Here is a 10,000-nt window from a genome sequence, read left to right on the forward strand (position 1 = left end):
GGCGTTCCCGCCGAGTCCGCTGAAGCCCCGCCCCCTACCAAGTGTCACCTGTCAATCAAAGTCACCACCTCTACCAGAAACATGGACGCTAGGTCTGAGAGCTTTCTGCTGCTAACTCAGCTGCTTGCTCGGCGGCTAACTCGGTAGCTAGCTCGGTGGTTAGCTCGGTGGCTAACTCAGCTGCTAGCTCAGCGGCTAGCTCGACAGCTAGGTCGGTGGCTAACTCAGCTGCTAGCTCGGCGTCTAACTCGACGGCTAGCTCGGTGGCTAACTCAGCTGCTAGCTCGGCGTCTAACTCGACGGCTAGCTCGGTGGCTAACTCAGCTGCTAGCTCGGCGGCTAACTCGACGGCTAGCTCGACAGCTAGCTCGGTGGCTAACTCAGCTAACTGGCTAACTGTAGACTGTAGTAGTAGTTGTCGCTGCCCGATGAGAGTCGCTACCCGATGTGAGTCACACATGCGCAGTAGCGTTCGCCATCGTCCGCCATCTTTGATATCTCTTCAACTCCACTTGGACAAACTACTGTTATATGTTGGATAGATGTATTTCATACACGTTTCAGCAGTTGGATACGAGTTCGCACAAAGTATAGAAACAAAAGAAGTTCAACACAAGTTTGTACCAGTATAAACCTCACTGCACCAGGTATAAACCTCACTGTACCAGTATAAACCTCACTGCACCAGGTATAAACCTCACTAGACTAGTATAAACCTCACCGCACCGGTATAAACCTCACCGCACCGGTACAAACCTCACCGCACCGGTACAAACCTCACTGCAGCAGGTATGAAGGTCCGGTTAGTGGCTGTCCTGAATCTCACAAAGCGCTGTTTCCAATCGGGCCACTCACTTAGCCTATCAGAAGGAAAGTTAGTCAGAAGATTGAATTTGGCCAAAACTAGTCTCAGTGACGTCTGACATCATGTAAAATGACCATGGAGTCTTCAGTTAACTGTAACTCAGTTTTACTGCAAACCATCAACAATACAAAATGATACAGCCCGTACCTGTTGTTACCGTATACCACGAAGTTTATGTGCAAGCACATTGAACTACCGTATATATCAAGACAACCGCAAACAGCTGTGATCGGTGTCAGCCTTCACAATAAAGGGAACCACTGCAAGTGGTGCCAAATCATAAAAAACAAAAAACAAAACACTTTCAAACCCAACAGATCCCATCAGATCCCATCAGATCCCAACAGATCCCAACAGATCCCCACTGAGTCACTACAGCTGAAAAAACAGCTTTGTCTGTATGACCACAGTGTTTGTGTTTGTGTTTAGCATCTTTGGGGCTTCAGAAAACTTCAAAATCACATACAGGAGAAGTGAAAGGCTTGTAGTTGTTGTTTAAGAGTTATTTACATTATAGAAACTCAAATGTCGGGCGTGCAGGTGGTCGAGTGGTTAAGGGTGCTTGCTACGTACGCAGCGGACCTTTGCTGCATGTCACACCCCCATCTCTCCCATGATTACCTGTCTCATTACTGTCTATCAGACTGTCTTGGTGGTTCTGGTGTTCATAGATTTGGGGCTTTTGACAAAATATTAGGGGCAGCAGCCGAAAAAGGACCCCTAGCTCCGCCCTGCTGCCAGGTTTCCTGCACATGCTCAGTAGTGTTTTTTTTACATTGTGATTACATCATAGTTTTAAATCAAACGTTTTACAAATTATAAAAAGTACTTCACAGATTAATGTCTGGAGGTGTCTCTTTTAAATAGTGTTTTTAGTTGCAGTACCAACAGTGACCACTGGGAGCAGCAGCACTGTATCAGCTCTTATAACTCATCCATAGGAAGACGTTGAACTATCTGAAACACTGTGATGTAACTCTGTACTGTTTGTTTTGTCTCAGCAGCATCTAGTGGACATCAGAGGGAGTGCAGCTCACCTGTCAGGTATCACACAGAAAGCACAGCAAACCTGTGAGTATGTAGTTCTATATAGTCATACTGTGCTCAGCATGGTGCCGCTCTAAGAAAACATGTCTAGGGATGACAAATATCAGACCAGAATAGCCGGCAGTGCCCCAAGAAGGAAATCACATTCTGCTTAAAATGCTTACTTAGGATATTTGATACTCTCTGTGAAAGTATAAACACTGGTACTCTGTAGCAGAACTTTGTCTCCTGCATTCAGACAGAAAACCGGGATGGATTAAATGTATTGAGACAGAATTCATCACAGAAACTCACATTATCAACACTTGTTCACTTTTTATTTGAAGGTAAAACAATGAAACAGTGCAGACAGTCAGAGATCAATAAGTGCTTCTTCATCACAGGTGACCTGCTAAAGTCCAGGTAACCTACGGGCCTTCTGATTGGCCGACGGCCGTGTCGCTCGTCTCCTCCGTTGTGACATTTGGAGAAAAGAGTCGTAAATATTTCAACAACACATCGAAATGTTTTAAATATAAAGAACGAAAAACAAAAACTGTGCAAAACATTTCAGAGTTTAAAGAAATAAAATGTTTGTATAAAAGTTGATGTAACAGGATCAATATTCATCACCAATCAATACTGAACATTAAGAGACTGATCAGCTGTCATTATCATTAAATACATCATCAGTTTAACACTTCTATCAATCAGTCACTCAATCAATCAATCAATCAATCAATCAGTCAATCAATCAATCAATCAATCAATCAATCAATCAATCAGTCAGTCAATCAATCAATCAATCCATCAGTCAATCAATCAGTCAATCAATCCATCAACCAATCAGTCAATCAATCAATCAATCAATCAGTCAATCAATCAATCAATCAATCAGTCAATCAATCCATCAACCAATCAATCAATCAATCAATCACTTCCAGTGTAAATGATTAAAACATCTGCTTCCTATGAGTCACTATGGCAACCAGCACAGTGGATGATGTCATAATAAATATCATGCAGCAGGGGGCGGGGCCAGGCCGCTCTGACCTCTGCCCCCTCACCTCTGACCTGAGCACAAACACAAACCTTCACAGTAGCTCTGTTTCCACTGAAGGAACTTCAGGTAATTAAATGTTCCGTGTTGTGTCTCCACAGCAGGAACCTCTACCAGAACCTTTACTGGGTCTAACCGAGTCTCTGCCTCGGAGTCGGTCCTCTGGGCGGGGCTTCAGGTTGACTCGGTGCTGATTGGTTAAACTCAAAGCAGGAAGTGGCGTCAACAGAAAGCGCTCAAATAAGCGTCATTTTTAAAAGCAGAAGAAGAACAGTAGTAGAAAGCCTCCACCATCATGAACACCAACACACCAACCAGAACCGAGTCAACCAGCTCAGCTCCTCCATGTTCTCCTCCTCGTTGGCATTTTCTTTGTAATGTTTTTGGCGCGTTGACACGGTAACGGTCAGAGTCCGGTGGGTCCTATCAGGTCCTACTCTGCTATGGAGACACAACAGCTGGGAGGACTTCCTGTAAAGGTCCCGCCTCCTTTATTTCACCAGGAACTTCCTTAGTGGAAACTGAACTTTAAAACCCGTCTGAGTAGCCCCGCCCCCTACTGGCTGCCAGCCAATGGGAAAGGAGGGGCTTTCACATGCTACGCTATGCTAACTAACCCTACCCACGATGCATTGCTCCAGTGCAACAGCTCAGCTAGCACGCTAACAGCTAACAAGCAGCTGATTGGTTGAGATTGTCGTGGAAAGACTTTGATCCCTGATAAAACTGATATGTTCCGATCAGCTGAGGCCGTCAATCAGCGAACCATCAATACCATAAACTACGATCAATACAGCCAAGTATTGATCAGATCTGAGTCTCTGAAAGATGAGACGTAAAAACACGAGCAGCTGAACTGTGTCTGAAAGCTTCGTCACAACTCGTCATCAAAGGATTTCACAATAAAAGTCATATTTCAAAAACAGATTATTTTAACTTGAAAAGATTTAATATTTGAGAAAAAAGTTCAGTAGCAGTGATATTAAAAGTTTAATTTATTATAATATTTCTCACAGCTTCAGGCTGTCTGTATTGATCATGTGATCAATATCAGTCATCATGTGATCAATATCAGTCATCATGTGATCAATGCCAGTCATCATGTGATCAATATGAGTCATCATGTGATCAATATCAGTCATCATGTGATCAATATCAGTCATCATGTGATCAATATGAGTCATCATGTGATCAATATCAGTCATGTGATCAATATCAGTCATCATGTGATCAATATCAGTCATGTGATCAATATCAGTCATCCTGTGATCAATATCAGTCATGTGATCAATATCAGTCATCATGTGATCAATATCAGTCATGTGATCAATATCAGTCATGTGATCAATATCAGTCATCATGTGATCAATCATGTGATCAATATCAGTCATCATGTGATCAATATCAGTCATCACGTGATCAATAGTCTGAACATTAATTCACGTTGTGCTTTTCACAGAAACCTGATTGGTTCATTCGCTCTGATGTCAGCACAGTGACTCCGCCCACTCTGGTCAGCTCTGCCCTCCTATTGGTCAGAGCTCCTTTTGATTGTCATAATCAAAGTATTGATCAGTGATTGGAGGATTTATTGCTCTCTCAGTGACCACAGTGTTCACTTTGCTGGTTTCAATAAAGCTGGTTTCATTCAAATTCTCCCTACAAACAGTTATAAAGTTATAGCTGCTTGTCAATAAAGTTTGATTCAAAGTGTTTGCTACAGAGCTAACATGCTAACATTAGCACCGACTGGAAGACGTTTACGACATCATCTTTTCCCAGCATGCCTTTGGCACCACTGACCTCTCCGACCGGTGACCCTGAGATTTGTGTTGCTATGACAACCATCCCACCAACATGACATCATGATCCTAAAGTCTACTACAATCACACACCTTCATCATCGTCATCCTCACAGAGTAAACACAGTGTGTGTGTGTGTGTGTGTGTGTGTGTGCGTGTGTGTGTGTGTGTGTGTGTGTGTGTGTGTGTGTGTGTGTGTGTGTGTGTTATATATTTTATGTCTCTTATCCGGGTCTCAGTCTCATCAGGCTGAGCAGTGAAACCCAGACCTCCTTCTCTCCAGCTACGCTCATCAGCTCCTCCTGGAGGATCCCAAGCTGTTCCCAGACCAGCAGAGATATTTAATCCCTCCAGTGTGTTCTGGGTCTCCTCCCAGTTGGACCTGGACCTCCTCTAAAGGGGGGCGTCCAGGAGGATCCTGACCAGGAGCCCAAACCACCTCAGCTGGCTCCATGTGAAGGAGCAGCGGCTCTACTCCTAGCCTCCCCCGCATGTCTGAACTCCTGACCCGATCTCTAAGAGCCCAGACCCTCTCTGCTTGGATCCAGCATCTCATTGTTTGGGTCACTACCCAAAGCTGGTGAGCAGAGGTGAGGGTTGGGACGTAGACTGACTGCTACACTGAGAGCTTCACCTTCAGGAGAGGCTCTGATCCACCAGGACGGTCATCACTGCTGATGCTGCACCATCCACCTGATGCTGCACCCATCCAGCTGTCAACCTCACTGTGCACAAGACCCTCAGATACTTAAACTCCTCCACTTGGGGCAGCACCCCCCCCCCAACCCTGAGGGTGCAGTCCACCTGGTTCCAGCAGAGCACCATGGATCAGATGTGGAGGTTCTGACTCTCATCCCGACCGCTTCACATGTAGAGTCCAACAGAACAACATCAACCACAGAAAGCAGAGAGGAGGTTCGGAGGTCCCCAAACTGGACTCTCTCCTCCCCCCGGCTGCACCTTGAGACTCTGTCCATGAAGATCAGAACCAGTATCAGAGACCAGGGACAGCCCTGATGGAGCCCAACACCCACTGAGACCAGGATCAGAACCAGGATCAGAGACCAGGGACAGCCCTGATGGAGCCCAACGCCCACTGAGACCAGGTCTTACAGCAGAGAATGTGAACCCAGCTGTCACAGCGGTTGTATCGGGACCCAATGGCTCGCAGCGGAGACCCTGGTACCCTAAACTCCCACAACTCCTCCCACAAGGTCCCCGAGGGACCTGGTCCTACGCCTTCTCCAGGTCCACAAAGCACATGTAGACTGGATGTGTGAACTCCCATGACCCCTCCATGACCCCTCCAGGATCCCTGCAGGGTGAAGAGCTGGTCCACTGGTCCACAGCCAGAATCCACATCGCTCCTCCTGAACCAGGTTCAACAACCAGCCGGAGCCTTTCAGCAGCAGCTTCTCCTGGAGGCTGAGTAGTGTGATCCCTGATAGTTGGAGCCTCTGGTCTGCCAGTCCATGGGTCCCTGTCCCTCCATGACTGCCCCACAATGTCCAGAACCTTCAGCATCCCAGGGTGAATCTCATCCTCCCCAACACCCTAACAACATGTGTTATATGTGTGTGTGTGTGTGTGTGTGTATTAATGCTCGTTAGGCATGTGTCTGATGGTGTGTGTGTGTGTGTGTGTATTAATGCTCGTTAGGCATGTGTCTGATGGTGTGTGTGTGTATTAATGCTCGTTAGGCATGTGTCTGATGGTGTGGAAGATCCAGTCCATCTTAGTGCTCCATCCTCCATGATGAGCGTCGTTCATCTGTTTGGTGAAATACTCCAGCGCCTCCTGCTGGCTCTTCTCTGAGAGAAAGACAGACAGGAAGTGATGTGAGACAGGAAGTGATGTCATAGCGGATCAAAAAATATTCAACAAGCGAGGTAGCCTCTCCTTCTCTGTACCTGTCTGTGTACCTGTCTGTCTCACTACCTGTCTGTTTACCTGTCTGTCTCACTACCTGTCTGTCTCACTCTCTATCTCTACCTGTCTGTCTCACTACCTGTCTGTCTCCCTACCTGTCTGTTTACCTGTCTGTCTCACTACCTGTCTGTTTACCTGTCTGTCTCACTACCTGTCTGTCTCACTCTCTATCTCTACCTGTCTGTCTCACTACCTGTCTGTCTCACTACCTGTCTGTTTACCTGTCTGTCTCACTACCTGTCTGTGTCACTACCTGTCTGTCTCACTCTCTATCTCTACCTGTCTGTCTCACTACCTGTCTGTCTCCCTACCTGTCTGACTGTCTCTACCTGTCTGTCTCACTACCTGTCTATCTTTCCACCTGTCTGTCTTACCCAGAGCCAGGGTCTTCCTCAGGTAGGCGATGTCATCGAAGCTCTGCAGTTCAGGCATCCCACAGCCGAGCAGGAGGGAGAACAGGTTGATGAAGAGGCTGGCGTGCTGCCGGATGGCCAGGTAAGCTTTATAACACATCTCCTGGAACCTGACACAAAGACCGGTAGATGCAGAGTGAGACAGACAGACAGGCAGACAACAGAGTTATGGTACAACAGGTGAGGTGCAGGTGAGACCTCTCGAACTCTTTGGTCTTGGTGGACTCCTGGACTCCTTTGCTGATTACTATCAGGAAGTCCTGCGTCAGCACGAAGGGAACTCGTTCCCGCTTGTAACCAAACTTCTTCTTCTTGTGATCCAGGAAGTGGCCGAAGTCGATGTGGAACAGCTGCAGGTAGAATCAGAGCTCAGGTGAGTCTCAGATGAGGCTCTGTGCAGTAGAACAGGTACAGGTCAGGACTCACCTGTCCGTTCTCCTTCACCATGATGTTGGAGTTGTGTCGATCCCCGATTCCCAGAATGAACGTCGCTACACAATAACCTGCACATGACCTGGTGAACAGGTCGATGGCCTGGTCATACCTGAGAGACAGACAGGAAGGTGGTGAGACAGGTCAGACAGACAGGAGGGTGGTGAGACAGGTCAGACAGACAGGAGGGTGGTGAGACAGGTCTGATAGGCAAAAGGGTATGTAGATTGGTAGAGAGGTAGGTAGATAGATAGATAGATAGATAGATAGATAGATAGATAGATAGATAGATAGATAGATAGATAGATAGATAGATAGATAGATAGACAGACAGACATACAGACAGGAGGGTGGTGAGACAGGTCTGATAGGCAAAAGGGTAGATAGATAGATAGATAGATAGATGGATGGATGGATGGATGGATAGATAGATAGATAGATAGACAGACAGACAGACAGACAGGAGGGTGGTGAGACAGGTCTGATAGGCAAAAGGGTAGATAGATAGATAGATAGATAGATAGATGGATGGATGGATGGATGGATAGATAGATAGATAGATAGATAGACAGACAGACAGACAGACAGGAGGGTGGTGAGACAGGTCTGATAGGCAAAAGGGTAGATAGATAGATAGATGGATGGATGGATGGATAGGTAGATAGACAGACAGACAGACAGGAGGGGGTGAGACAGACAAGCAGACAGACTAGCACTGACGCCTCTCCGCGGTTCTTGTCTTTGATCCAGTGGTGCAGTGTGTTGGAGTTGAACTGCAGCGCCCCCTTCAGGCCTCCTTTACACTGAATCTGCATGATGGTGAAACTGTGCTTCACCACCTCGATCAGACCCACACAGTCCCCGATGGACAGGCAGCCGTACGGCAGCATGCTGCACACACACAAACACATACAGTTAGCCAGCTGTGGAATGATGTCACAGACACTGATGATGTCACTACTCTCACCGCAGGTCCAGGCCCTGGTTCTGCCAGATGTTCTCCATGATCTTAATGATCTGCAGAGTCAGCATGTCCTGCCGCAGGTCTGCAACACATAGGAAACTCATCACTATACCCACAACCCTGTTAGCATGGTTAGCTTTCCTTACTGAAAACAGTGCAGTGGTTAGAACCGAGCTACATACCGTCTCCATTCTTGAAGATGATCTCGTTGTTGGTGAAGAGCAGCTCCGACATGATGTCGGGGTTTTCCCAGTTTAACCACAGAGGGCGCTTTGCTGATGACATGATCCTGCACTCCTCAAGCCTGGAGACACAACATTTTAATGCACTAGAGGTAGGTAGATGGGTAGATAGATAGCTAGGTAGGTAGATAGATGGATAGGTAAGTAGGTGGGAAGGTAGGTAGGGAGGTAGGTAGATGGGTAGATAGGTAGGTAGGGAGGTAGGGAGGGAGGGAGGGAGGTAGGTAGGTAGGTAGGGAGGTAGGTAGGTAGGTGGGTAGGTGGGTAGGTGGGTAGATGGGTATGTAGGTAGGTAGGTAGGTAGATGGGTAGGGAGGTAGGTGGGTGGGTAGGTGGGTAGGTAGGTAGGTAGATAGGGAGGTGGGTAGGGAGGTAGGTGGGTAGGGAGGTAGGTAGGTAGGTAGGTAGGTAGATGGGTAGGGAGGTAGGTGGGTGGGTAGGTGGGTAGGTAGGTAGGTAGATAGGGAGGTGGGTAGGGAGGTAGGTGGGTAGGGAGGTAGGTAGGTAGGTAGGTAGGTAGGTAGGTAGGTAGATGGGTAGGGAGGTAGGTGGGTAGGTGGGTATGTAGGTAGATGGGTAGGTGGGTAGGTAGGTGGGTAGGTGGGTAGGTGGGTATGTAGGTAGATGGGTAGGTGGGTAGGTAGGTGGGTAGGTGGGTAGGTAGGTGGGTGGGTGGGTAGGAAGGTAGGTAGGTAGGTAGGTGGGTAGGTAGATGGGTAGGGAGGTAGGTAGGTAGGTAGGTAGGTGGGTAGGTGGGTATGTAGGTAGATGGGTAGGTGGGTAGGTAGGTGGGTAGGTGGGTAGGTAGGTGGGTGGGTGGGTAGGAAGGTAGGTAGGTAGGTAGGTGGGTAGGTGGGTATGTAGGTAGATGGGTAGGTAGGTGGGTAGGTAGGTAGGTAGGTAGGTGGGTAGGTGGGTATGTAGGTAGGTGGGTAGGTAGGTAGGTAGGTGGGTAGGTGGGTAGGTAGGTGGGTAGGTAGGGAGGTAGGTGGGTAGGTGGGTAGATATTTAAAGTGTTACCTGAGGTTTCCCAGCTGGTGAACAGGGTTCAGAGGAGAGACAAATCCCTGCAGAGCCTCCATGTAATCTGGACGAGACATGTGTTCAACCAGGAACTTCATCTGAGTCTGACAACCAATCACAACATATGAACACATCATCATCCACCAATCACAGCACGATATTAAACAATTATTATTTTATTTCAAATGTGACAGAAAACATTTCTATAACTGTTTTTCAGATGTGTATTTTTGTGTTTGAGTG

At 47.4% G+C, this 10,000-nt stretch overlaps 1 pseudogene; it reads right to left on the reverse strand.

The window, feature by feature from the left end:
* Positions 1 to 6,440: 6,440 nt before the first annotated feature.
* The window catches only part of LOC133977054 (phosphatidylinositol 4,5-bisphosphate 3-kinase catalytic subunit alpha isoform-like), an 11,256-nt pseudogene continuing 7,696 nt past the window's right edge, over positions 6,441 to 10,000 (reverse strand).

Source organism: Scomber scombrus, unplaced genomic scaffold (genome assembly GCF_963691925.1).
Source record: "Scomber scombrus unplaced genomic scaffold, fScoSco1.1 SCAFFOLD_145, whole genome shotgun sequence".
NCBI classification, from domain to species: Eukaryota; Metazoa; Chordata; class Actinopteri; order Scombriformes; family Scombridae; genus Scomber; species Scomber scombrus.